Below are 22476 nucleotides of genomic sequence, written 5' to 3'. Positions count from 1 at the left end.
AGGAGTGTGGATAGACACAGCAGACAGGCAGGGACAGGAAACAGGAGCACAAGTAGTGTAAGAGAATTAAGGAATTTGTGTGTTCAGCTGTATCTTCAGCTAAGGTGAGCAGCAGAACCAACCAGGCAGTTTACAATACTGGTTTGACATCAGGGAGAAATCTGAAGGACCTGTTTTGTATATATGGAGGCAGATTGGTATCAGGGACTTGATGCATACCTTGTGCTTTATGTTTTCTTAAATGAATTCTGGGACTATATTGTGTCACCTTTTTAATTCCTACAGTTCTTTGTACAAGTATTTTTAGAAATGAGCATCCATCAGAAGAAGGAATGCAGCAAGCTTTATATAGATTCCTGGAGGAAAGATGTGGGAAGTGCTGTGGAGTATCTGTGAAAGAAGTCATTTAGAGACAAGCCAGTTGGTCAGGCCAGCAGCCCTATGGAGTCGAAATAAGAATCTACATTTCTGATTGTTTTTATGATAATACCAACAGCAGGGGACTCCTTAATGTAGTTTGTAGTCTGCAGTCTTCATCAGAGACTTCACATCCACATTTTAAACTGTGGCTATTCTGTCAGTCCTGGCTGATGATGGAGAGTTTTAAGGGATCGAGTTCCCTTTCAGCAGCACCAGAGGCCTGAGCTGAGCTTTGAGGCACGCAGGGACTGGAGCTGTTTGGCAGCCTCTGTCCCCAGAGCTGTCAAGCAGGCACACAGTGCCCCAGATCCCTCTGTTTCCCCTCTGTGCTCTGGTGGCCACTGTTGCAGTCCTTCCTTTTGAGTCTCCTTTTTGTGGCTTCAGGTTTGCTGTGCCGCCTTCAGGCAGATGCTGTGTCTGATAAATGTCCTTCCTTGAGCAAAACTTTCTGAAACCTGGATCCAAAGGCTTTGGTTGCCCAGCCCTTGGCCTGAAGGGTTTGCAGCATAAATAGGCAAGTTACACACCATGTGAATATTGTAGTATGTATTTTACAGATGGGAGCACTGAGGTATGGGCTTGTTTAGTCATAAGTTCAAGGTAATAGTGCCAGGTGAGCAGCAGAGTCCTGGACTAATTCTAATCTTGGATCTCAGTGCCTTAACCACAAAACTGCTCTGCCTTTCTAAAAATCCTTGTGATTGTAGGAATATCTTTATTACACCACAATTGTATGAGGAAGAAGACTTCTTTTTGAGTGAAATAATCTTGAAGGCACTTCGATTGGTGCATGAAATTTTTCATCCCTTGATCAACTTTAGCAAATTCTGTGCAGGTAATGCCTAATAGAAGAAGACAAATTACCAGAAAAAAATAAATTAACAATAATCCATAGAAGACATGAAACAATCATGGTCTTAGCAGCCTATAGATAATAAGAGGGAAATCTCTTCATTTAAAATTCCTAATGTTACTAATCTCCTGGTAAATCCATGCCTATGAAGGATAAGTCAAGCTTTTTCTTAAACACAGAGTTCTTTTGTCAGTGGGAGGTTTGGATGATCATAAGCATTATTCTTCTCCTCTTTGCAACTCTATGGGGGCATGATCCCAGAGTCACTGGGATCATGAAAGAGAAGAGGAGGAAAGAGAGAAGGAGAGGAGGAAAATCAGAAAGCAAGAGAGAAGGAGAGGAGGAAAAGCAATAGAAAATGATGCCATTGAGCCAAGGGTCTGTCTGAGCTGGTCCTGCTGGCCTAAAGTGGCACAGACACTGTGTTGTGGGTCATCAGTGTGAAAGTGGGCTGCATAGAGATCAGCCATGGCTAATGTCAGTCTGATTGTTCTGTTTGTTATCAGCTCAGCCTCTTCTCATATCTCTTTCCACCACATCTCACCCTCCTGTATGAGATGCCCATGGTTTTCTCAGTATACAGGATCAAGCTTTGCTCATGTTTTGCCTGTGTGGTGTACAACCCATGGAAGTTGGTGGGAGTCAGTTCTGTACATGTGCAGGAGCAGGAAGGGGTTGACATAGAAGCTCCAATCAGTCAGTGGGTACAAATTTGGAGGTGGGGTAAGTCAATGTAGTTCTCTTGACCTCAATGAAATTACCTCTGATAGATGCTCCTTACAATTCTTCACCAAAGTACGGCTGACAGCAATCTAAGAAGTCTCTTTTAGGATCTTGTCTGGTGGGGGTTGTAACACTCTCCACATCTGATGTTCTAAGTTCAGGCAAATGCACTTGTATATTTTTGCATGGCTGAGAGCCTCTGGTGTTACTGGAAGATGTTTGTGCCTCCCCCAGCCTAGGTGGTGCAATCCTGCCATGGAGCCTGTGAGATTCAGATAGGACATCTCTGTCTTTATGGTGTCCCTGCTGCTGGTGCATGGGTTTGTTCCTTCCTCTGGTGGAACCCTCTATCGTCTGTGATGCTTTACTTGTGGCAGGTGAAAGTACAGCTGCAGGGGCACACATCACACAGAACATTCAAAATGGAGAGAGCAACTATTAATGTTGTGTAAAGGTGCAAGTGAAGGACTGGGAGACCTGCCTGCTCCACCGAAGCTATCTCAAAGGTCTGTTTTATCCCCCTTGTTTCAACTGAATTTACATTTTCCTTTTGAGATGGTGGTATCCAGGGTTTCTGGCATAGTTCATATTCATGCCATCTCTCTCTGTCTCTCTGACTGATAGAGTTTTCCTCATGGAGCTGCTGCTTTTGAAGCCTGAAGGATGCCTAGTGTTCCAACATGGATGATGTTGTGGAGAGGGTGATTGATCTTTCATGGGGAAATTAATTCTGTTCTCACCTTCAATGAGATACCATTTAGGTGGTCTCTTAATTGTAACAGCAATCGTTTCCCTCCTGTGGAGAAGTTGATATATCTTTAAAGGGAGAGCTCTGTGGCTCCTTTTGAGCAAGTGCTTAGTGAGTAGTTCTGATCAGAGGTGGGAAACTCTTCCATTTTCTTGCCCACCACTGCCTGCAGGCCATTCCTACAGTCTGCATCACTTGTGGCATTTCACACATTCAAGCTGCTGACCAAGCTGCTTGGTGTGGTTTGTTGCTGGTTTTTGTTTCAGCCACAGTGTAATTATCTGATTTGTCATGGCTGAAGGCTTGGGGTGCAAACTCTGGCTCCTAGTCAGGAATGCAGTGTCCATGTCCATTAATCCAAATGTAAGGGTGTAAATTAAAAAGAAAAAGAAGCAAGAAGCCTAGAAGATACAGTGCTATCACTTGAGTTTCTAGAAGTAAATATTCTTAAAAATCAGCATAAATGTATAAAGCTAACAAATTGGTAAGGATGAAGGGGAAAGCAGAGGGTTTCATAGCTTTGATTTATCTCAGCTATCAACCGAAAACCTTTTTGTCCTGGGTGGCTGTCGGAGTTGCTCTCACATTTAACATACATGTAATTGTCTGGATTTCAAATCAAACCTTGTATCATGGTGCAGTACATGTATGTGCTTTATCTTCCTCAAATGGAGTATTGCATAAAAGTACTGGACAGCAACTGAACCGTCAACTAAATTTTTTCCTGAATAAAGTATTCAGCAAAATAAATCTCTCTGGGTGTCTCTGCTGCCTCTTACTGCAGAAGGCTGGGGAGCTTGTGAGAATGCTGCAATGCAGCAAGTGTACTACCACTGATTAAAAGTAGATTTTTTTCATTTTGTTTTGTTTTGTTGTTGTTTTTACCCCCTTTCTGCAAGCTTGTGGGAGGCATTTTAATCGAGTTCTCATGGTAACAAACATAATTTAAAAGCACCAAAGCCTACAAAATTAGGCTTTTTTCTGTATGTGATTGAGGTGGGTGTTCAAGTCATTACAACTGCAGTGATGCTGGTTATTTCAGGGTTTCTGGTGCAGAGATGACAAGGGAAGTAAAATGGAAGCAGGTGGTGCTAAATGCAGAAAACATTCATCATCTTTTTACCAGGTTCCATTGTTGTGCTCTCTGTAAAGAGGGTGCAATTAAAGTAGTGTGTAATGTACTCCTTATGTTGCTACTTCATTCTTTCAGATGTATTCTGGCATCACAGTTATGCCATATTTGTACTTCCTGAGGAAGGCAGTTTTAGTGACTGATGTTTTGATTCACTATTGCAAGCATGAGTCCCCATCAAAGCACGCATGAAAATGCTTGAAGAACTGTGGAATTTGTGTGGAGTTATATGTATTTCTTATGTAGGAAAAGATGCAGAGAAAAATGTAGAAAGAAGGGGTTAAAATGAAGCCATGAAGGATCTGATTTGAATGCCTAACCTCCTGTTAATGAATTGATCTTGAAAACACTATGTGACTAAAACATGCTAACTCATGGAAGTCACTTGGTTGTGTCTAGGGCTTTGCCATGTATGGTGTAAATGTGTTGTGTTTGATGCTGTATTGCACCCAGTAATTTTCTAGTGCCCTGTATTTGCAGTCCTGCAAGTAGGCAGTGAACCAAGGTAGTGCAGCTCAGTAATCCTGTGGGGGTGTTAGAAAATTTAAGATAGAGTTCACTCTAAGCTGCTGAGGAAGAAAAACTTGATTTACAATGAGAAAATGTACTGAGTATTTCCAGCTCTTATATACATGAAATTCCATTTTTCTGTGGTGTGGTTTGGTGTTTCTTTTGTTTTGTTATTACAGCTTGCTTACAGGACATGAGCAGTGAAGGATTGAAGGATCTAACAGTGTAACACCCCAAATATCCTTGCCTAGCTTACTTGCAGAAGATTTATATCCTTGTCCCAGGAGCAGTATGTCAGGGATTGTAGATGCATGTTGGTGATTTCCTAGCAGACATGCCTGGCTCTGTTGGTAGGACCAAGCCCACACCTTCAGAAAAGTGTTGAAAGTAGAATTTTCAGAAGCACGAGGATTGCCAGTAAGACAGAATGCTGCACTTAGGGGTTGGGTAAGGATAGAGACATCTTGATGTGGAGAAAAAAAGCTCTTGTCTCCCTGGCTTTCCACACAGGTATTATTGATCTGTTTTGCTGCAAGGCTGGACTGGCTCAGCTCTTCCTCCTGCCCAAGAACATGTTGAGTGCTTGGACTTCTTCCTGCCAAGGGACTGGCTATACAATTTATTGTACAAAAGTCCAGTTCTGCCCTTTTGTGCCTAATTTGGCTTTGCATTGACACTGCATAATGATTTGCAGAGATTGGGAATGTCCAGGGGCTTTAATGTATATTCTGTACCACAGCTGTAGCACTGGGCTTTGCTGCTGCCCCCGTTCTTATGATCATCTGTCTTGTTTGGCAGTTGCTGAGATGGAAAATGAATGTTGGGAGTTAAATTGCAGAGAGTTTTTAATCTAGATTTTAAAAAGAGGTGGAGTGAGAACTTTTCTTGTACCATGCCTTTTTTTAAATTTTCTTTATTTTTTATACCATTGCCTGAGACCTAGTCTGGGAATTTGAGTAGAAGACTATGAATACTGCACTGATCGTCCCTAATGTGAGCTCTTTCTTTACCTTTCTGGCTGCAGAACATTGTTCTGGCATGATAAGGTGAGCTTTGGACAATGTTCATGAATCTTCCTGTTGTCTTTGGGAATCTTTCACATTAAAGCCTCCTGGGGTTTTGAACAGGTAAATCAGTAAAAAAAGGAATAAAAGGTCAAGAGCCAAAGAAAATAGAGCCATGTTGGGTTTCATGCTAGGGAACAAAGAGAGCAATGAAATATTAACTATATGGAGAGAACTCATTATACAGTAAGTTCCTGTCACCTTTGTGTTAATTTAGTATTGATATAAATCTTCCATTTAAAAGCACACCTTGGTAGTTCCTTGCTGTGGCTAAAAGAGGAACAGCACCTGCATTTCAGAAGCTGCAGGTGGATATGAGCAATGCTCCTTGGAAATGGTACAGCAAAGTCAAGTGCACTGCATTCTTCAAAGCAGCCTGTCATGTGAATGTTCCACGTCTGAAACATCAACTGTATTTTTTAAATGGTAATTTTTTTTTCACTGATCATGGGCTTTATGTCAAATATAATGAAGTGGATGTTGTCTTTATTAGCCTGATGTTAACAATATGCATATCACAAGTAAAGCCCTCTAAACTGGTCAGAAATTTGAAGAAAATTGAACTGTCTTGAGGACTGCAAAAATTTGTTTCAAGAAAAATCTTCTGATGTTTTTTTAATATTCACAGAGGAACACTGACAAAGCACCAGAGTAAATCCTCTCTGAAGATCTTTGCCAATTGGGATGCACGCTGTAGGGTTTGATCCTAGCAGTGCTTCAGGAAAAGGAGCTTTTAGGATTTCATTATTCTAGTTTGTGCTGCAGCCCCACTCACGTAAAGTCTTTCAAATTGGTAGCAGCTAAAAGGACAGCAGCAAAGACATTCTTTTTATAATATGGTGAGTATATGGACACTAAGTATTCTGTCAAAAAAAAAAAAAAAGTGGTTTTCATAATTTCTTGGTCTTTGACAGTGCATATGTAGGGTACCCAGTGATGCTGGAAAAAACTTCAATCCTCTACCCTGGAAAAATGCCTCCAAATGCCACATCAGCCTAATAAAGAGCAGACATCAGCTGTGGGGTGGGAGGGAACTATGACAATCTGTGAATTGATCAGGAAGTCTCTATCCCTGAACCTGTGTCTTCATCTGCATTTTCATGGCTGTAGGGGTGTTTCAGAGATGGGTGTTGGGCTGGACATGGGCTGTGTGCTGAGGCAGATCTCCTGTGCCCAGAGAGGGGCTAAGAGTAGTGAAGCTGAAGAGGGACACATTGGCATAGGTGCACTTAGTTTGTATCTTAGTGAACTTAATGCCTATTTATTCATGGATGCATTCTCACAGTTTTGAAAGAGTCTCCAACATTTGATGGGAGGGGGTCTTTTGTTTCCCATGGTGCAAGTCTAGGTGCAGAGAAAGCAATGGTGGTTTATTGCTTGTGATAATTTTTGGAGGTGTGTGGGGAGGGGTCTGTGGACTTCAGAAAAAGGTGTCCTGATGTTCTGCATGGGGTCTGTTGTATGGGCTGTTAGGAGCCTCAGTGTGACTTTTTGTGCTACAGTCTGTGCACTGCCCTGGACAAACCTCATCTCAGGGCTCAGGCTGAGTAAATTCAGGTAATTTCATACCTTTGAGACTGGATCTGGGACAACTGTCTTGCTGCCTGTTACTCAACACTGGCTCCCTGAAAGATGAGGGAGAGGCCTTGGAATGTTGTGTCCCTTTTGATAGCCAGCACCTGCCTGGTGAAGTGGTGTGCTTCAACGAGACCCTGACAAATGTCAGTACAGTCAATATTTGGTGTTGTCCCATCTGGTGTCCGTAAAAGTGCTGGTTTTGCTGCATCTTTTACATCTTTAACACAGTCGGGGAAGGTCTATTGCCTGATCTTCTGGCTTAGTGAAATCTCCCTCCCTGGCTAAATGGTCTAATGTTTAGTGTGCCTGTCCATCTTTTTGGGCATAGTCCTTTAATAGTTGTTGTAGTTGTTTTTTCCATTCTCCCTTACACAAGACGGATTCATTGGGGGAGAGTTGGATGTGCATAAAAAGTCTCGAGTCGTGGGGCGCCATAACATGGGCCACAAACACAGCATTTAGCAGGTTGTTAAAATAGGGTGAGTTCCTTCCATGATTTTTTGCAGCTTTAAAATGTCTTCCATTTCCCTGTGGTAGATGGATTCCCAGCGCGGATTAGCTCCCCTGCGATACCACGCTGGTGCCGCTTGAATTTGGGACACCAGTTCCCAATCCCCCTCCTTTACCGCTGGTTTCTGCATTTTCTGCCATGAGCCTTCAGGCTCATCTTCAAATCTGGATGAACCCTCACTTTCTTCCCCAGAAGAGGAAGTTTGTCTCTTGGCAGAAGAGCGGGTTCTTGGGCTGACCGGCATGGCCCGTTGTTTGGGGCCTGTGGTAGCCAAGATGGCTGCCTTCCACTCAGCGTCAGATGTGCTTCCAGTGGTGTGGGAAGGGGAAAGGACAGAATCAGAGGAGGTGGGGCCTGCCCTGAAGGGCCTTGTATCAAAATGGTGGGGTTCTAGGTGTGGAGGTGGGCTCCAGGATGGAAGGGGGGAGGGTCCCAACGAGAGAACGAAGAGTGGGAGCAAACTCAACATGGCGGCCCTCCTCACGGGGTGGGCGCCATTGTCTAAACCATAGGAAGGGAGGTAGGAATGAGGGATAATGGGATGTGGGCCAGGGTAGATCCAGAGTGGTATGGCCAGTACAGCCCTGGGGAGGGGATAGAAATGAGGGGAGATGGCAGACAGCGGGTGGCTCACCTGTGCCTCATCGCAGGTTCCATCTCCTGTCCTGTTCTCAGGGTTTTTGGGGTTAGGGCCATGGGGGCAGAACATGAGAACTGGCAACGTGTCAGCACAACAGGCTAGGACATTGTAATAAATTACATAGACTCCATGCATTTACAGAAGGCTGATCATTTTCTTTGTTAAGAAACCCATACTTTTATATCCTAGTTTGCAGGTGGGCCTAATTGGTCCTTCAATCCAAACACCATCACCATTGGTTAATTAAGAAACCACCCTTCGGCAAACACATCTCCATAACACATTCCACATGTTTACAATATCAGGTGCAGCAAGTCAAGATAAGAATTTTTTCTCATTCTTTTGTCTGATCTTCTCACAGTCTTTCCCAGAATGCTGCCTGGGAAAGTTGTCTGTTGCTCTCTGTGACCAGAGAGCTGCTGCCACAGGGAGGAATATCAGAACTTTGAACATTGGAAACAGCCCCATAAACGAAACGAAAGGTAGGGTAAATTTTAGCAACTCTTAACACCTCTTGGGTTTGTAAAAAAATGAAGTCTTTCCCCAACAGTATCCCAAAATGCCAGCTGGTGAACAGAATCAACAGAAATGTCTGGAAATTCCTTAATTAACCAATGAACAAAAAATTTCAAAATCCTCTTGTGAAAATTTTTCCCCCCGAAAATCAGAACTTTCCTAACCTGCCTTGGGGGACAGCTGTGGCTCAGACACTTTGTGATGGCAGTGCCAGAGGAAAAGACCAGAGATTATGGAATCCACAACAGGAAAAATGAACACTGCATTATTCTCAGCAAGAGGGGCCCAGAGAGTCCAAAACCATTCTCTTTGAACTTCTAGAATTCAAGTTGATTTTTCCTGGAAACCATTCCAGCAGCACCAGGAGTTTGGACAGGATTAGAGGCCAGATCTGAGTGGCAGGCACCGCTCTGAAGAGACTATAGCAAAGCCTTTGATATGCCTGTGTTGGGAGTTCTTAGCTTTCCCATGACTGAATCTGTACTTGCTTTTATGGCCAAGAACTTGTTGAAGCAGGGAGTGACAGGCAGAAGAGACAGATTTGATAAAAGTTGTGTGGGGAAAGGTGAGCATGGAAAAGCAGTGAAATAGTGGCAGATTGGAGAGAGGAGCTGAATGGGACAGAAGCCCAGGAAGGAAAACTGTAAGTTAATAAAGGATTGGGAAACTGTTGCTTGGAATGAAACCTGCAGGAGAGGACCTGGAAGTGGACATTGGTGTGGGAAGGCTAACACTGGCAAGGTCTGCAGTGGTGGGAGCTGCAGACAGGACAGCAAACACAGACAGGTCCTGGGTGAGGGACTGAAGCCCATGGGGCAGTGGCGGGGCAGCTGGTGCAGTAGGTACTGAGATAATCCAGACAGAGGGAATGTGAAGAATAAAATATGTTTCTTGACCTAGGCAGTAGCCTATATATGCAGAAGGATACCCAGTTAGGATTATGCAGTTTTCCCAGCTCAGTTCCTGAAGTGTAACTGTGCAACCCTAATGGCAATTCAGATAGCTCTGTATGTGTGATAGATGTTGATGCACCTCTAGACAAAGCCTGATTTGTGACAGTTACTTGTTTTGCTCCTTTTGCATTATTGGCAAATAATGCAAATTATTTTTAGTATGCTCTATCAACAGAAGCAGAACAGAACTTGCTATTCCTAAACAAATGAAGTTAAGCACTACCCAGATGTGTACATTCAAGTGGCTGCCATGGCTGGATTTTGTTGCTGCCTGATAGATAGTGATTTATTCTGTAAGTTTTGTGCCCTGAGCTTTCAGAAATACACTACTTTTCATCATGAAGCCCTGCAGAAGTCTAGCGGTGATAATTAGCAAGCCATAAAAATCGACCTGATTTGTGGGAAGCACTGAAGAATGCAAGGAGACATTTCTGTTCAAGGAGCTAGGAACAAAAGCGCGTGGTTACTGACCCAGTCATGTCAGACCTAAATTTTGAGGGAATCCCAAGTGATAAGTGTTCTGCAGTCTGAATACTGCCTATTCATTCAGCCCTTCTGGCAGAGTGAATGAATCATCTTTTCAAGCAGAGACAGCCCCTCTGGGTCAGAGTCGAGGTCATTGGTGGGACATGTGTTCCAGACTGCTTGCCCTACATGAAAAAGAAAATATACAAGACTTTGCTTGCACTGTTGGAGCTTTGAGCCTCTGAGCCATAAAACATTTACATACTCTATCTCAGCAGCCCTCTTACAAGTAGTGCCTTTGGATACATAACCAGGGCCATTTGTCTTCCTTGCTGCCCATGTGCTGTTCCTCTTCAGCAGCACCCCTGATGCAGAACATTTTTCTCAGCTGATCTTCCTGGTGATGTCCCCCACCTGATAATTACCTCTGTGTCACTGTAGTCACCTCAGTGCTGCCTCTGGATTTTTAACATGAGGTGATCAAGTTGATTCCACAGAATGAGTTGAAAATGGGCACCCCCTTTCTCGATGTAGCGATCCAGCTGTGTGCAAAGAGCAAGGCATGGTCTGTAGAGCCTGTTTTGCTGCATCAGCAGAGGGATATCTGGGATTAATGTTGTGTTTCAGTTAGAAACTTATCAGACCAACAAAGCTGTTCATTTGCTAGAGCCTGTCTGATCAATAGGTGCTTTTCACTTGCAGAGCAATAGTCTATGTCATACAGTGTTTTTTCATTAGAAGTTGTTAAACTTTGTGATGCTCAGAGAGGGGATGTGACATTTCATCACACATAAAGACCTTTAAAAATGAATGACAAGAAACCACACGATTAATTCAAGTCAATATTAAAATACCAAACAAAGCTGCTAATCCACATTAGAGCTACATATCATTTATGTGGTAAAAACATTGCTTTCCCCAAAAAGGCTCTCAGATTGAGAAACCATGGGGAAAACAAAGAAAGGAAAATTCAACAGTTTGCTTTTAAACCTGTGTAAAATTCCATCATGCACCCCCTGCTATACATTCCATACAGTGGGAAGAATCACTGCTGTATTTTTTTGCAGGGAGCCCGTCACTGGTGAGTTCTGTTTGATGCACTGTAGCTCTTTGTGGAGAGAGGATTGTTTGTTTTTTTTCTTCTCTGCTTATCTTCTCTCTGCACACTTGTGTGCATTTTTGTAAACATTTATCACATTCCCTTCTCTTCCAGGATGAAGAGTTAGCATGTCTAGTCACTCCTTTCACAGAAGCTTCTCTAGGTCTTTTATCATCCTTGTTGAGCTCTCTGTGCCTTTTCCAGGTCTTCTTTATTTCATTTGTGATTAATAATTAATGTTTTCAGGTATCCTAAACAAGCATCAGCATTAGTGCTGCTGCCAGACTTTGCAAAAGGAAATGTACAGAGAAATTCAAGACAAATCCAAGATCCAGCTTGGATCCTGGGTACCTTTCAGAAAAGAATCAGAAGCCCTCAAGCGCATGGGTGAATATTCTGTGTCCATCAGTGCTCTGATGACCTATTCTACCTGTTGTGCTTTTTGTGCCTTCTTGGCCTTTTAGTGGACATCTCTGGCTGCAATCCATGGAAGGAGATAGGATATTTTCCTTGTCCAGAAAGTCTCCTTGGGGCTACTTTCTGTGTGTGGTGCCAAGTATTGGAAAGAGCCTGATGATGTGGGTCCTTGCAGACATGAAGGCACCTGACTCTGATGGAAATCACCAGAACTGTGTCACTTGCATTGGGAAAATGCAGATGTTTGGCCTGAGCTCTGTGGAGCTCCTTGCTCCTCCTTCGTCTGGAGCCGCTCATGCTGCCCACTGCTAATGGCAGGAGTGGTTTGGTCAGAGATCAGCCTAGCTTTCCTCCTTCCCACCATTTGTCTCTCTGTATTAAAAAAACACACACTCTGCCCCACAGCTTGGGGTTTTTCCAGACCTCTTCTTACCATTCTTGACTTGCTGTTCCTTCATGCAATGCAAATTTCTTACCTTTCCCTACTCCCTGGGCCTGGGCTTGTTCAGTACCTCACACAGACTCATTCACTCTTCATCTTATCCCAGGAGCGTGCCACTGATTTAACATTCATCAGCTCCTTGGCACTGGGGGCAAGAAGAGGGGTGGCAGCAGAACAAGATTAAACTCAACCTGTAGCAAGGATTAGGTAGTTGCACACACCCACAGGAGTTTAGGGAGGAAACAAGTCTCTGGAATAGGTTTTTGCTGTGACAAAAAATCCTGCAGTTAAGATTTCAGAAAGGCTCAGTGACTTGGTTCCTGCTTATGCTTTAGATACCTGAATTTTCTAAGTTCAAAACCACAAGGAATTAAAAATTAAACTTTTAAAATATCACTGTAATTCAAGTACAGGCTGAGGCACTTTCAGTGCACAGTCTAAGAGCTTAATTGAAACTTTTGAAGGAAAAACTTCCTCTGAAAGCGAGAGCTGAAAAATCAGCTCCTGTGGCTCCAAGTTCCTTCAATACTGTCTCTGTCCTCCCTGCCCTCTTGTCTCCTTGCCTGAACAGGCTAGAGAATGACTGCCTGCTTTATTTTCTTTTGTAGGTTGGTTGAGTAAAGATTTGGTAGGGTAAACCTATGATAAAACTATACCCCAAATATTGTGATTTTACTATCTAGACCATTCAGAGCACAGAAGATTTTGGGTATTCTCATTTTGAGATAGGGAGAGATTATTTTATTTGCCAGGGTATACAGTCATTGGTCATACAAGTGGGTGGCTGAGTGTGGGTGGGCAGCATATTTTTAAGTCATACAAGTATAAGGGTGTATTTAAAAGAAGTTCTTTATTTGTAACATCACTAGTTAGAAAATAGTATGAAGGGATGAAATAATCTTACCACTTCTGATCAAGGTTTTGCAGTACAAGAAACACTACTCAGGCATTCCCTAGGAAAGAAAATTCTAGCACTAACTAATCAATGCCAAGTTTGTTGTAAATATAGAAACAAGCTGAATTTTTGGATAACCTCTTTCCCAACCAGTTTTCCAAAGCCTTGTCTCCTTATTTCTCTTTATTTGTTTACAGTTAGAAGCTTTGTGCCACAGCCAAAAGCTTTGACTCCTGTTGGCTGTAATGGGTTCCTGGGCCCTCTAAGTTTTCCTGGCCATGAAACTGAGAATCAAAGCTGCTTAAGTGAGTCTGGCTGGAGGGGCCTGGGCACCAGCTTTCTTTTGCCTGATGCTCTTTTTCTGCATGAATGAACAATGTCTCTGGTAGACAATGCAATGCTTTTACTTTACTGTGTGCCTGGCATGATTGCCTGGTGTGTCTGAATGTTCGGAAGGGAAGCTCAGAGCATTCTCAGCAGAAGAATAATCTGCTGCCCTTGACTTGGGGAGGAAACTTCTTTCACACCAGCAGGAATTTTTACCCAAACAAGCTGGAGCAGCTTGAAGATCCTTTCCTGTTATCCCCTTTATACTTCATTTTAGCATCATCATCTTTGTGCTGCTTCTTCAGCTATAGAACAATTGACCATATTCCTTTAACTCAGCATATGGAAGGACAGAATTAAGTTAGGATGGCAGCTGGATCAGGAGCTCCATCCCTGGATCCCCTTTTGGGTTCATGGCCTTGGAGGGGATGCAGAGAGCTGTGTTTCAGAATTCTACTGTGGGCTGGTTCCCCTGCATGTAGTTAGAGGGAAGAATCTGCCAGAAATTAACCCAGGACATATGTTATGCCATTTGTAGTAGCTGACATGATGATGTTCCCAAAGATAGCGTCTGTGTTTTTTCAAAGATTGTGTTGTAGCCGGAGTAGAATTAGTTTTCAGAGGTAGGTAAGACCTTTGAAAAATCAAAATGTGCAGAGACATTTATAGGGGCAGCATTTTTTTTAAATATAATTAAAAGCTCACTGAATAAAGACAAGATCATGTGTAAATGTGTCATGCTTGATGAGATCTTGGTGAAACCAGAAGAAACGAGGGTTGTGTCAATAAGTTATGTGTGCAGAGAAGGCAAAGATGTACCAGTGTAGTTCAACTGCTTTATTCTGGGTAAATGAGATTGTGTTGTGTGTGTTTTTGCTTAGCAGACAAGTTTGTATCACCTCTGATGAGTGGTCCAGTTTGCCTCATCTGCATGAAGAGCAGCTCATCTACAGTTGGCAGGTGGAGAGCATACATGTAATATATTAGCATAATTAAATAATTTTCACTGCCTAATGTGAGCTGTCATTCATCCTGGAACCTCTTGAGAGAAGAGATGCAACATCAAATCAATGTGTCTTAGTAAGGTCAGTGTGGGGAAAACAAACCCTTAAGATTTTCACTCCAGTCTTTTTGTGGGTTACCTTTACCAGCCCCTGTCCAAGCACAAGTGCTGATCAATTGTAACCTGAGAGCAAAGGAAGCACATAGCTGTGCAGCCTGTTTGTAGGGTCTGTGGCAAATACCCAATTTGGCTGGCACTTCATCAGAAAACAGGTTTGAAAATGTGAGGGTGAGAATTAGATAATTGTACTGTGTAGTGTTTGCTGTAGTGTCTTCATGTACCTGTGCAATAAATAAGATGATGATGCCTCACCTGTTTATAAGCACTAAAAGTTATAGTGGAAATGGCAGTGGGGAAGGGGAATCCAGCATTCAATATTTATCTCTGTTAGCCAGCCAAGGTTTTAGCTGGCCAAACTGGTGGAATGCTGGCAGCATTAGCAGTGCTTTTAGTGTGGTATCTCTGTGAGTATTTCTTGTAGTTTTACTTTGCTTTCCCTAGCCTGCAATGGTTATATCACATTGTACACTTTTTCCCTGACCAGTGAAGGATTTTCCTCCTTAAATAGTATTTTGAGTACTCTTGTCTTATATAGCCCATCCTCCAGCTCAGCCATGGTGTTGTCATGGATCTTCAACTGTCTTCTTACTGAGGTTTGAAGTGACTGGTAAGAGGGAAATATGAAAAAAACTTTTCTTCATTTGGAGTCAGATTTTCTGGGTGCAATCTGAATCATCTTTTGCCTTCAAAATCACCTCCATAAACTAAAGGTTTCTTCTGTTCTTCTTAGCTCTTTGAAGATTTTGTTGTAATAAATGGGGCTAATATTTTATAATTATTTTGGTAGGATAAAACAGACTCTAAAAGTACAAGTAAGGGCTGAGTTGTTGAGTATTTATTTCATTAAGCCTTCAGTATAGACCTGAAAATCTCTGAAGTGTACAATGAAGAAAGGTTTGTTTTCCAGTTAGATTATTGCAGTGTCTTAAAGAACAAGGGGGTTAAAAGAGGAAAGCTGTGCAGAGGGTGACAAAGTGTTTGAACTGGGATAGGACCCACTGCTTGGTGTGCCTATGCTGGCAATCCTGTGTATCAACCCAGTGAGGTGAATTCCCTGTGAAAAGCCCTAAGAGGGCCATGTCTTTGAATGTTTCCCTGTCTGATCACACCCCCAGTGACTTCATCTGCCACAGCCCTTGGAGCTAGTGCTGTTTGTTTGTGGTGGGTTTTAATGTGCCTTCTGCACTGAGGGTGAAAAAGCTGATGTAGCCACAAATGGTGGTGAATCTTTTTCTCTGCCAGAACTGAAGTCAGAGCCTTGGCACAGGTTGTTTAGATGGTTGCTGGCTGAAGGCTGCAGAGCCTCCTGTTCCAGACAAGCCTGCCAACTGCAGTTCCTTGTCTGAAGTTCATGGTGCCCATTTGAAATTGTTCTTGGTGGAAAAGTCAATGCAGTGTGTCTGACTCAGAGATGCTCCCCCGAGGGGAACCCTGTTCTTGTTCAGGCCTTGTTTCAGTGACTCTCGTGGGAACAAAAAAGCTCCACTGAGAAATTTGGGAGCTGCCAGGAAACCTCCTGGCTTCTCAGAAGCACTCCTTCCATCCTTCAGTCCTTCCTGTTAAGACAGGAGAGATCTGAGGCAGGATTGAGCAGACACTGCCTTCTCTGTTTCCTGATCGGGAGGCAGCGTTGTCATGGTGCCTCATCTTAAGATGAGGAGTTAAGATAAGGACTGCATGCAGTTTAATCCAGGGACACTCGTGCTTCTTTGTGTTGACACCTGAACTAACTGCTATGGCTGCTTTGGTGCTTTTCCCATCCTTATTGTGGACCAAATTTATCAGTAATAAGTTCTTGCTGTATTTCATGTTTCAGATATCACTTGTAGTTGTCATGGTGCTGTTGTTATGGTTACCATCTCCTTCACCAGCTCAAATACCTTTCCTGTATCCTGCAGGAAGCAATTATGATAGATAGGAGTGCAAGGGTTTGTTGGAAAGGGTTGGTGTTGAAGCAAGAAGGGGTGTACAGGGATTCTTTTTATCTAGAAGTGAGCTCTAGTAGGTTTTTTATTGGGGTATTTTTGAGTCACAAGCTGCTAATACTATGATGTCGCCATTTCAAGAGAGAAGGGCGTGCAGTTTTACATTTCTGGTGTCTGAGTAAGTGGATATATGGTCCCTGAGCATGGGAGTGAGGGCAGCCCTCCAAGCTGGGCAAAAATGTCTCAGAGGAGTCAGCTGAGGTGCTTTGCAGCAGCCCAGAGAAATGAACACCTTCCCAAGGGAGGAAGGAGTAACAGCTGAATGGCTCATTCACCTGTGCCTGTGTTCTGCCAGTGGAAATGCAGCACGCTGCTTCTCATCCCTTCTGTACAGCACCTGGCCCAGCAGGGTCTGCAGCTCAGCACAGAGCAGGGCTTGCTCAGATAAACATTTCTCCAAGTGAAAGCATTCCCCTTTCTTTAGGAGCTGGGCAGTTTCTGCAATAGGATGACCCTCCCTTCCCACCTGCCTGGCTCCACTGGTGTCCAGCTCAGCTGCTGGGAGCTCTGGGAAGGGTTTAAATCTCTGCTGTCACAGGCCTGGACACTGTGCAGGAAGGATCAGAGGCCTTGTCTCTGCTGTGCCAGTGCTGCAGATCTGATCCACTGCTTTTGAGGCTGCAGCCATCCCTCATTCTCAGCTGTGCCAGGCATGCAGATTGGAAAAAAAATTCTCATTTTCTTCATCTTTCCCCAGTAAGCTTCCTTTGCTCAGCCTCTGGTGCAGGCATCATCTGTTATTTTCATCTGTTTTGTAATCCAAGGTACAATCAAAAGGATTGTCTACAGAGAATATGTGGCTATTGACAAACTGTTTGCAGTGTGGAAATGGAAAAGCCTTTAAAACCCACCAAATGCTGGTACAAGTTAGAGGAAATGAACACTGCCTGTGTTTTTAAGGGATGCAAGGTGGTGTTTAAGGGGATAGTCTTGCTCCTGTTGTTGAGAAAGAGGGATCTAGCTGAAAGCTAATAATTCAAGCAGTGGACAAGGAAGAAATAAATCATATTTGTTCTAAAATATCAGAGAAATTTGTTCATCGTTTTTTATTCAGCTAGAGAGGTGAAGTGGAGAGAATGTATAATTCTCTCTAATAATATTCCATATCACTGCAATTACAGCACTTTGGCATTTAGCATCAAGTGTAGCTTTGGTTAATTGTTTTGTGGCTCACATCTGAAAATTATCACATTAATTTGAGAGATGTATGTTAGCTGAAATGCAGGAGTGAAATGGCAACCAAAATTGGCCTTTTTGTTTTGTGGATCTGTGGAGAGTCCATGAAGACAACAGTGTTGGTAAGGTTTGTTTACTATATGCTACAGCCTGAGCTTTAATGGTGGCAGGAGGTTATTGGAACTTGTCCATCTAAATTTCCCACCTTCTGCCTCTTGTTTCTATTCCAGCCTCCTGATACCTCCCTGCTTTCCTTGGCTCTTCTAGATGTAAGTTGTTAGTAAGTTAAATTTACTGGAAAATTCCATTGGGACCTTTTAAATCACTGTGACTAGTATTTAATATTTAGATCCATCATCCCTGTTGGACAGTTGGTGTGTGGTCATGAAATTTCTTTTGTTGTGTTATTTACTAGTTTAAGTTCAATTGCACCCTATTTGTGTAGAGTGTAACTCATTTTTAAGATATATTAATTTCTTCTTTAATTCTTGGTGCTCTTTTTTCTGCAAAAAAAATTATGAATATGTCACTTGATTAATTTATTTTCTCTGAAAGAAATTCTCTGAATTTCTTAAATTTCTTTAAAAAATCTCTTGTAGGCAGTCTAGCTGAGGAGTTTTAGAAGCCCTGGATACCTGAGTTCTTTAGCCATATCTGTGCACTCCAGATTAGGGAGAAATCCCCTCCCTTTTCTGGCTCTGGACTTGGAAGCAGCTGCAGCTCAGGGCAACTGAGTCAGTGCTCTGGTGAATCTGAGTTAAATTGCCCTGTGAGAGCCAGGATTTGGTCCTGGAGCCATACATTGGGCACATCCCCTCTTTTTCCCACTGAGCTCAGGATGTGGCCATACACCCTACCAGGGTTTGGTTTTCTGTTTTTAAAGAGTGTATTGTCTCTCCTTTCAGGAACCTCCAGTGATAATTTTTGCCTGAACTAGAATTGTAGCTCTTCTTCCATGTATCCAGGTAGCTGTTTCTTTTAGTTGTTGAATTAGCTTCTCTGAAATGAAATATCCTCATTTCACTCTGAACGGGCTCATAGATACAAGAGCAGGTAAAAACATGGCTTGAAACAGGAAGGCAGTCCACTTGAAAAAGTCTTCAGTATTGGCCTAATTCTGTTGTCTTAACAAGTAAGAAATTTATCAGTTTATATGCAAAGGCAGTGTTAATACAACACTAAGATGATTCTGGACAGCTAGCACGACAGGAAATTTAAATCAGCATTATCTTGGGTTTTGCATATCATGGTCTCATGCTGTATTACTGTGGGTGATTTGCTATGCATAGAGTTCAAAGCATTCAGGCTTGGTTCAACCCAGCCATGGCAGCAGGAGCTGGTGTCACATGAAAGAGCATATGGATTCATAAATATGTGTAGAGTGCCTGCAAAAGGAGGAGGTAACTGCAGAGTCAGACCACATATCCCCCACGAGATTTGTCCCTCTGTGTTTAAGTATTTTCTGTCTCTGTACAGTTCCCACATGGCTGAAAAAGCTGGGAGGGTTCATTTTTATCATAGTTTCTCCTCCAGGTTATTAGTTCAGAAGATAAGATGTCCAGTTCAGATCCATGATGCTGTCCCCTCAGTGCACTGCCTGAGTTACAATGCCATGAACTTCAAGTCTGTCAAGGATCTCTTCACTGCTGCTGCCAGTGGAGCACAATCTCTCCAGACAAGCAATGGCTCAGTAGTGTTCTCCATGTCACTCTGGACAAGGAAAGCCTTTTTGGGAGGGCTGTATGGCCCATGGGTGTGGGTCAGCATCACTGCTGTGATCTGTGGGGCTCAACAGCACCTACTTGATCCCTCTGGAAGGAGGGGACATGCCCCACCCCAGTCCTACACTGTGATTTGCATGCGTGGCCTTGGTTAGACTTGAAGGTGAGGAACATCCTGAGGGAGGAGGGTTACCTGTGCTGTGTGGCTGCCACAGCCTGCTCCATGGTTTGTGGGCATGGTGTGGGCCAGAATGGCTCTGGAGTAAGGGGCTGTGCTGGTGGGCTGGCTGTGAGCCTCCACTGCCCTTTCTGCTGTGGTCAAGCACCTCCTTGGTCACCCCCTCCCTACCACTAATCCTAGACAAAGAGTGAGAACTTGCTGGAAGATTGCTGCTGTTTCTTCCCTGATAAAACAGTTCTGTTGTAATGGTTAGCAAAGAAAGGCTCATAAAGATCCAAATCAATTTGAACTAAAGCAGCATGACGTTTTAGAGGACTGGCTGTGCCTTCTTATCTGTGTCTTTTTGAAAGCCTTCATTGCAGCTTATGCAAAGAATAAGAAACTCATGGTAAAAAGGACTGTTTGCTTCCCTGAAGTACAGTGTTTCCCTAGGTTGTCCAAATTATTCCAGGTTTTTTCTTGTTACATAGCTGTCACTATTTAAATTCTGCTGTATTGTCTGGCCACTTGAGTACTTCTGTCAATATTTACATTACCTGATTAATTTAATTCTATTGTATGCTAATGAAATGAAAGAAAAACAGCTCACTTGATGGTGCAAAGCACACCTGTGTATTCTGGATTTTAACCCAAGCTGTGGATGAATCACAGCACACAGCAGATAGTCATTGCTAAATTGCTGAGTACAAAGATGCATTGTGTGACTCACTCCCTGTTTCTCTCCTACCATTATAAACCCTGAGAGCACTTGATGAATAACAGAGAGGCAAGAATGAATTCATCCATGCTTTACTCTGTAACCATCTTTTATAAATACTGAGCCAAATTCTGCCTCCAGATACACGCAGCTCGCATTGAAGTCTGCCCACTGTATTTATTTTTAAAGATAAAAGCACTTTTGTTATTTTCACTGGGGACTTGTGTGACACAGTCCATTGTGAGGATGTGAATATCCTTCCTCAAGAGTTTCAAGTGAGGCAGGGAGTGTCTGCCTGCAACCCAGGAAGGATACTTCATGGATAATAGCTACCAAACTGTGGTGCAGGAATAGAACCATTACATTTGTCCCAGTGATTTTCAGAGCCACATTCCTTACACTTGGCTCTTTCATAACCCTCCCTGTCCTGCTGTGCCTCTGGGCTCCTCTCATGGGTCACCAGGGGCTGGACTGGTGAAGCTGGTGGGCAGGTTCATCCTGCTCCTGGCTCTTGCTCTCATCTTCAAAGCACATTGGGTTGCTGAGGGAGCCTTGAGTTAGGGCTTGGGCTTTTTCTTTGGTTGTTTTTTCTGGGTTTTTTGTAGTTCTTCCCTGAGCTTCTCCAAGGGACATAAATGAGAATTGCCTTCATTTTTTCCTGCAGAACAGAATTGTTCTGCCCTCACATCTCGAATGTTGGTGGCTTTGAGTGTGTGCTGCTCATTGCTGTAAAAAGGGAGACATTTGTCTCATGGACTTATGTTTTGGAAAGGCTCTATCAGAAAATGTTCTTTAGAATCATGCAGTAAACAGATCTAGAGGCAGAGGTATATTTTTTTTTGTTTGTAGGAGGGGGTTTTTGCCCATCTTGGGCGGCTGGTATGATGTGAGATGGCTGATTTAAAGCTCTGTCTGTACAGGCAGAATGTCTCCCTGTTGAGTTTCCCATTAGGATAACAGAGGTGGGGAAAGCAAAGGGATATGGAGTGTGTTCACTCTTTTCTTACCTCTGGTTGACTTAGGCTTGTCTCCTCTCTTTGTGATACTGCTCATCCCATCATTTTCAGTACAGCTTGAAGGAAAACCTGGGCTGTGAAACTTGCTCACTGCAAGTTTCACCAGCTCCTTCAGTCTGTATGCAGTTAGTTACCTGTAGCCATGATATTTTCTGAAAAATCCTTTCCTTAGGATTTTTTCTCCTGAGAAGCTGAGAGGCCTCAGGAACAAAATGTAACCAATGATTATCTGCTGCTGTGGAATGCAACAGGTGGATCTGTGATTGGTCTCATGTGGTTGTTTCTAATCAATGGCCAATCACAGCCCAGCTGGCTTGGACTCTGTCCGAGACAGAAGCTTATCATTCTTTGTTTTTCTATTCTTAGCTAGCCTTCTGATGAAATCCTTTCTTCTATTCTTTTAGTATAGTTTTAATATAATATATATCATAAAATAATAAATCAAGCCTTCTGAAACATGGAGTCAGATCCTTGTCTCTTCCTTTATCCTGGGACCCCTGTGAACACTGTCACAGTTACCTCCAGGGAATGCTGCTGGCTCAGGGTGAGAGCAGGCAGAGCACTTTGTAAAAACAGCATGATTTCACTGTGAGGAGGAAGAGTTATTAGTCCTTTTTGATATGGAACTCCAGTTTGAGTCACGTATTATGAATGAAATCTAATTTTGTGGTTCACCATGGTTTTTTAAAAATCTGCAGCAGCTCTGAAAGCTGTTATTAATAAATTATAATGTCTGATCAGAAAGAGGTCAAATTATCAATTATGAATGATTATCTGGTAAATAGCCTTTTCTCATGTTTAGAGGTTTTCTTCAAACTGACCTGACATTATGGAAACTAGTTTCTTTTTCTGGTTTTTGTTAAATATCTGCAGAATGTATGCACTATCTAGTTTGTGCTGCCTTTTCTAGACTGCTCAGCCTCTGTGAAATGTGGCTGGTTGACTGCATTCAGCTCACTGCTTTTATGTTATTTTCTCCCAGGGAAAAAAGGAGGTGGCAAGTGCTTTTGGAAAAGGCCTGCTGGTTTCCACTTTGAAGTAGCTAACTCAGGGCAGGTCGCCTTCCCCTCTCCAGAGGCTACTGTATCATCAAAACATTATTATGGTTTCTTGCCTTCCTAGGTTTACATATTGAGGAGCTCCTGCTGCATTTATCTGTGAGGAATAGTCAAGTGCTATGGCTTATGCAATGGCTTCTCCTTGGCTTGGACAAAAGAGATCTAACTAACAGGAGTGAAATATGTGTGAAGTAGCAAATAATGATTTGTTTTATTTCTGTATAAA

The 22476-nt window shown here is 42.9% G+C and overlaps 1 protein-coding gene across 16 annotated transcripts in view; it reads left to right on the top strand.

Moving 5' to 3' along the window:
- The window catches only part of MAP2 (microtubule associated protein 2), a 222712-nt gene that overhangs the window by 129565 nt on the left and 70671 nt on the right, over positions 1-22476 (top strand). The gene's annotated exons all lie outside the window — the stretch shown is intronic.

The sequence above is a fragment of the Molothrus aeneus genome, chromosome 7, assembly GCF_037042795.1.
Source record: "Molothrus aeneus isolate 106 chromosome 7, BPBGC_Maene_1.0, whole genome shotgun sequence".
Lineage (NCBI taxonomy): Eukaryota > Metazoa > Chordata > Aves > Passeriformes > Icteridae > Molothrus > Molothrus aeneus.
The sequence above is the reverse complement of the archived record's forward strand: the minus strand, read 5'-3'. Positions and strand labels throughout refer to the sequence as shown.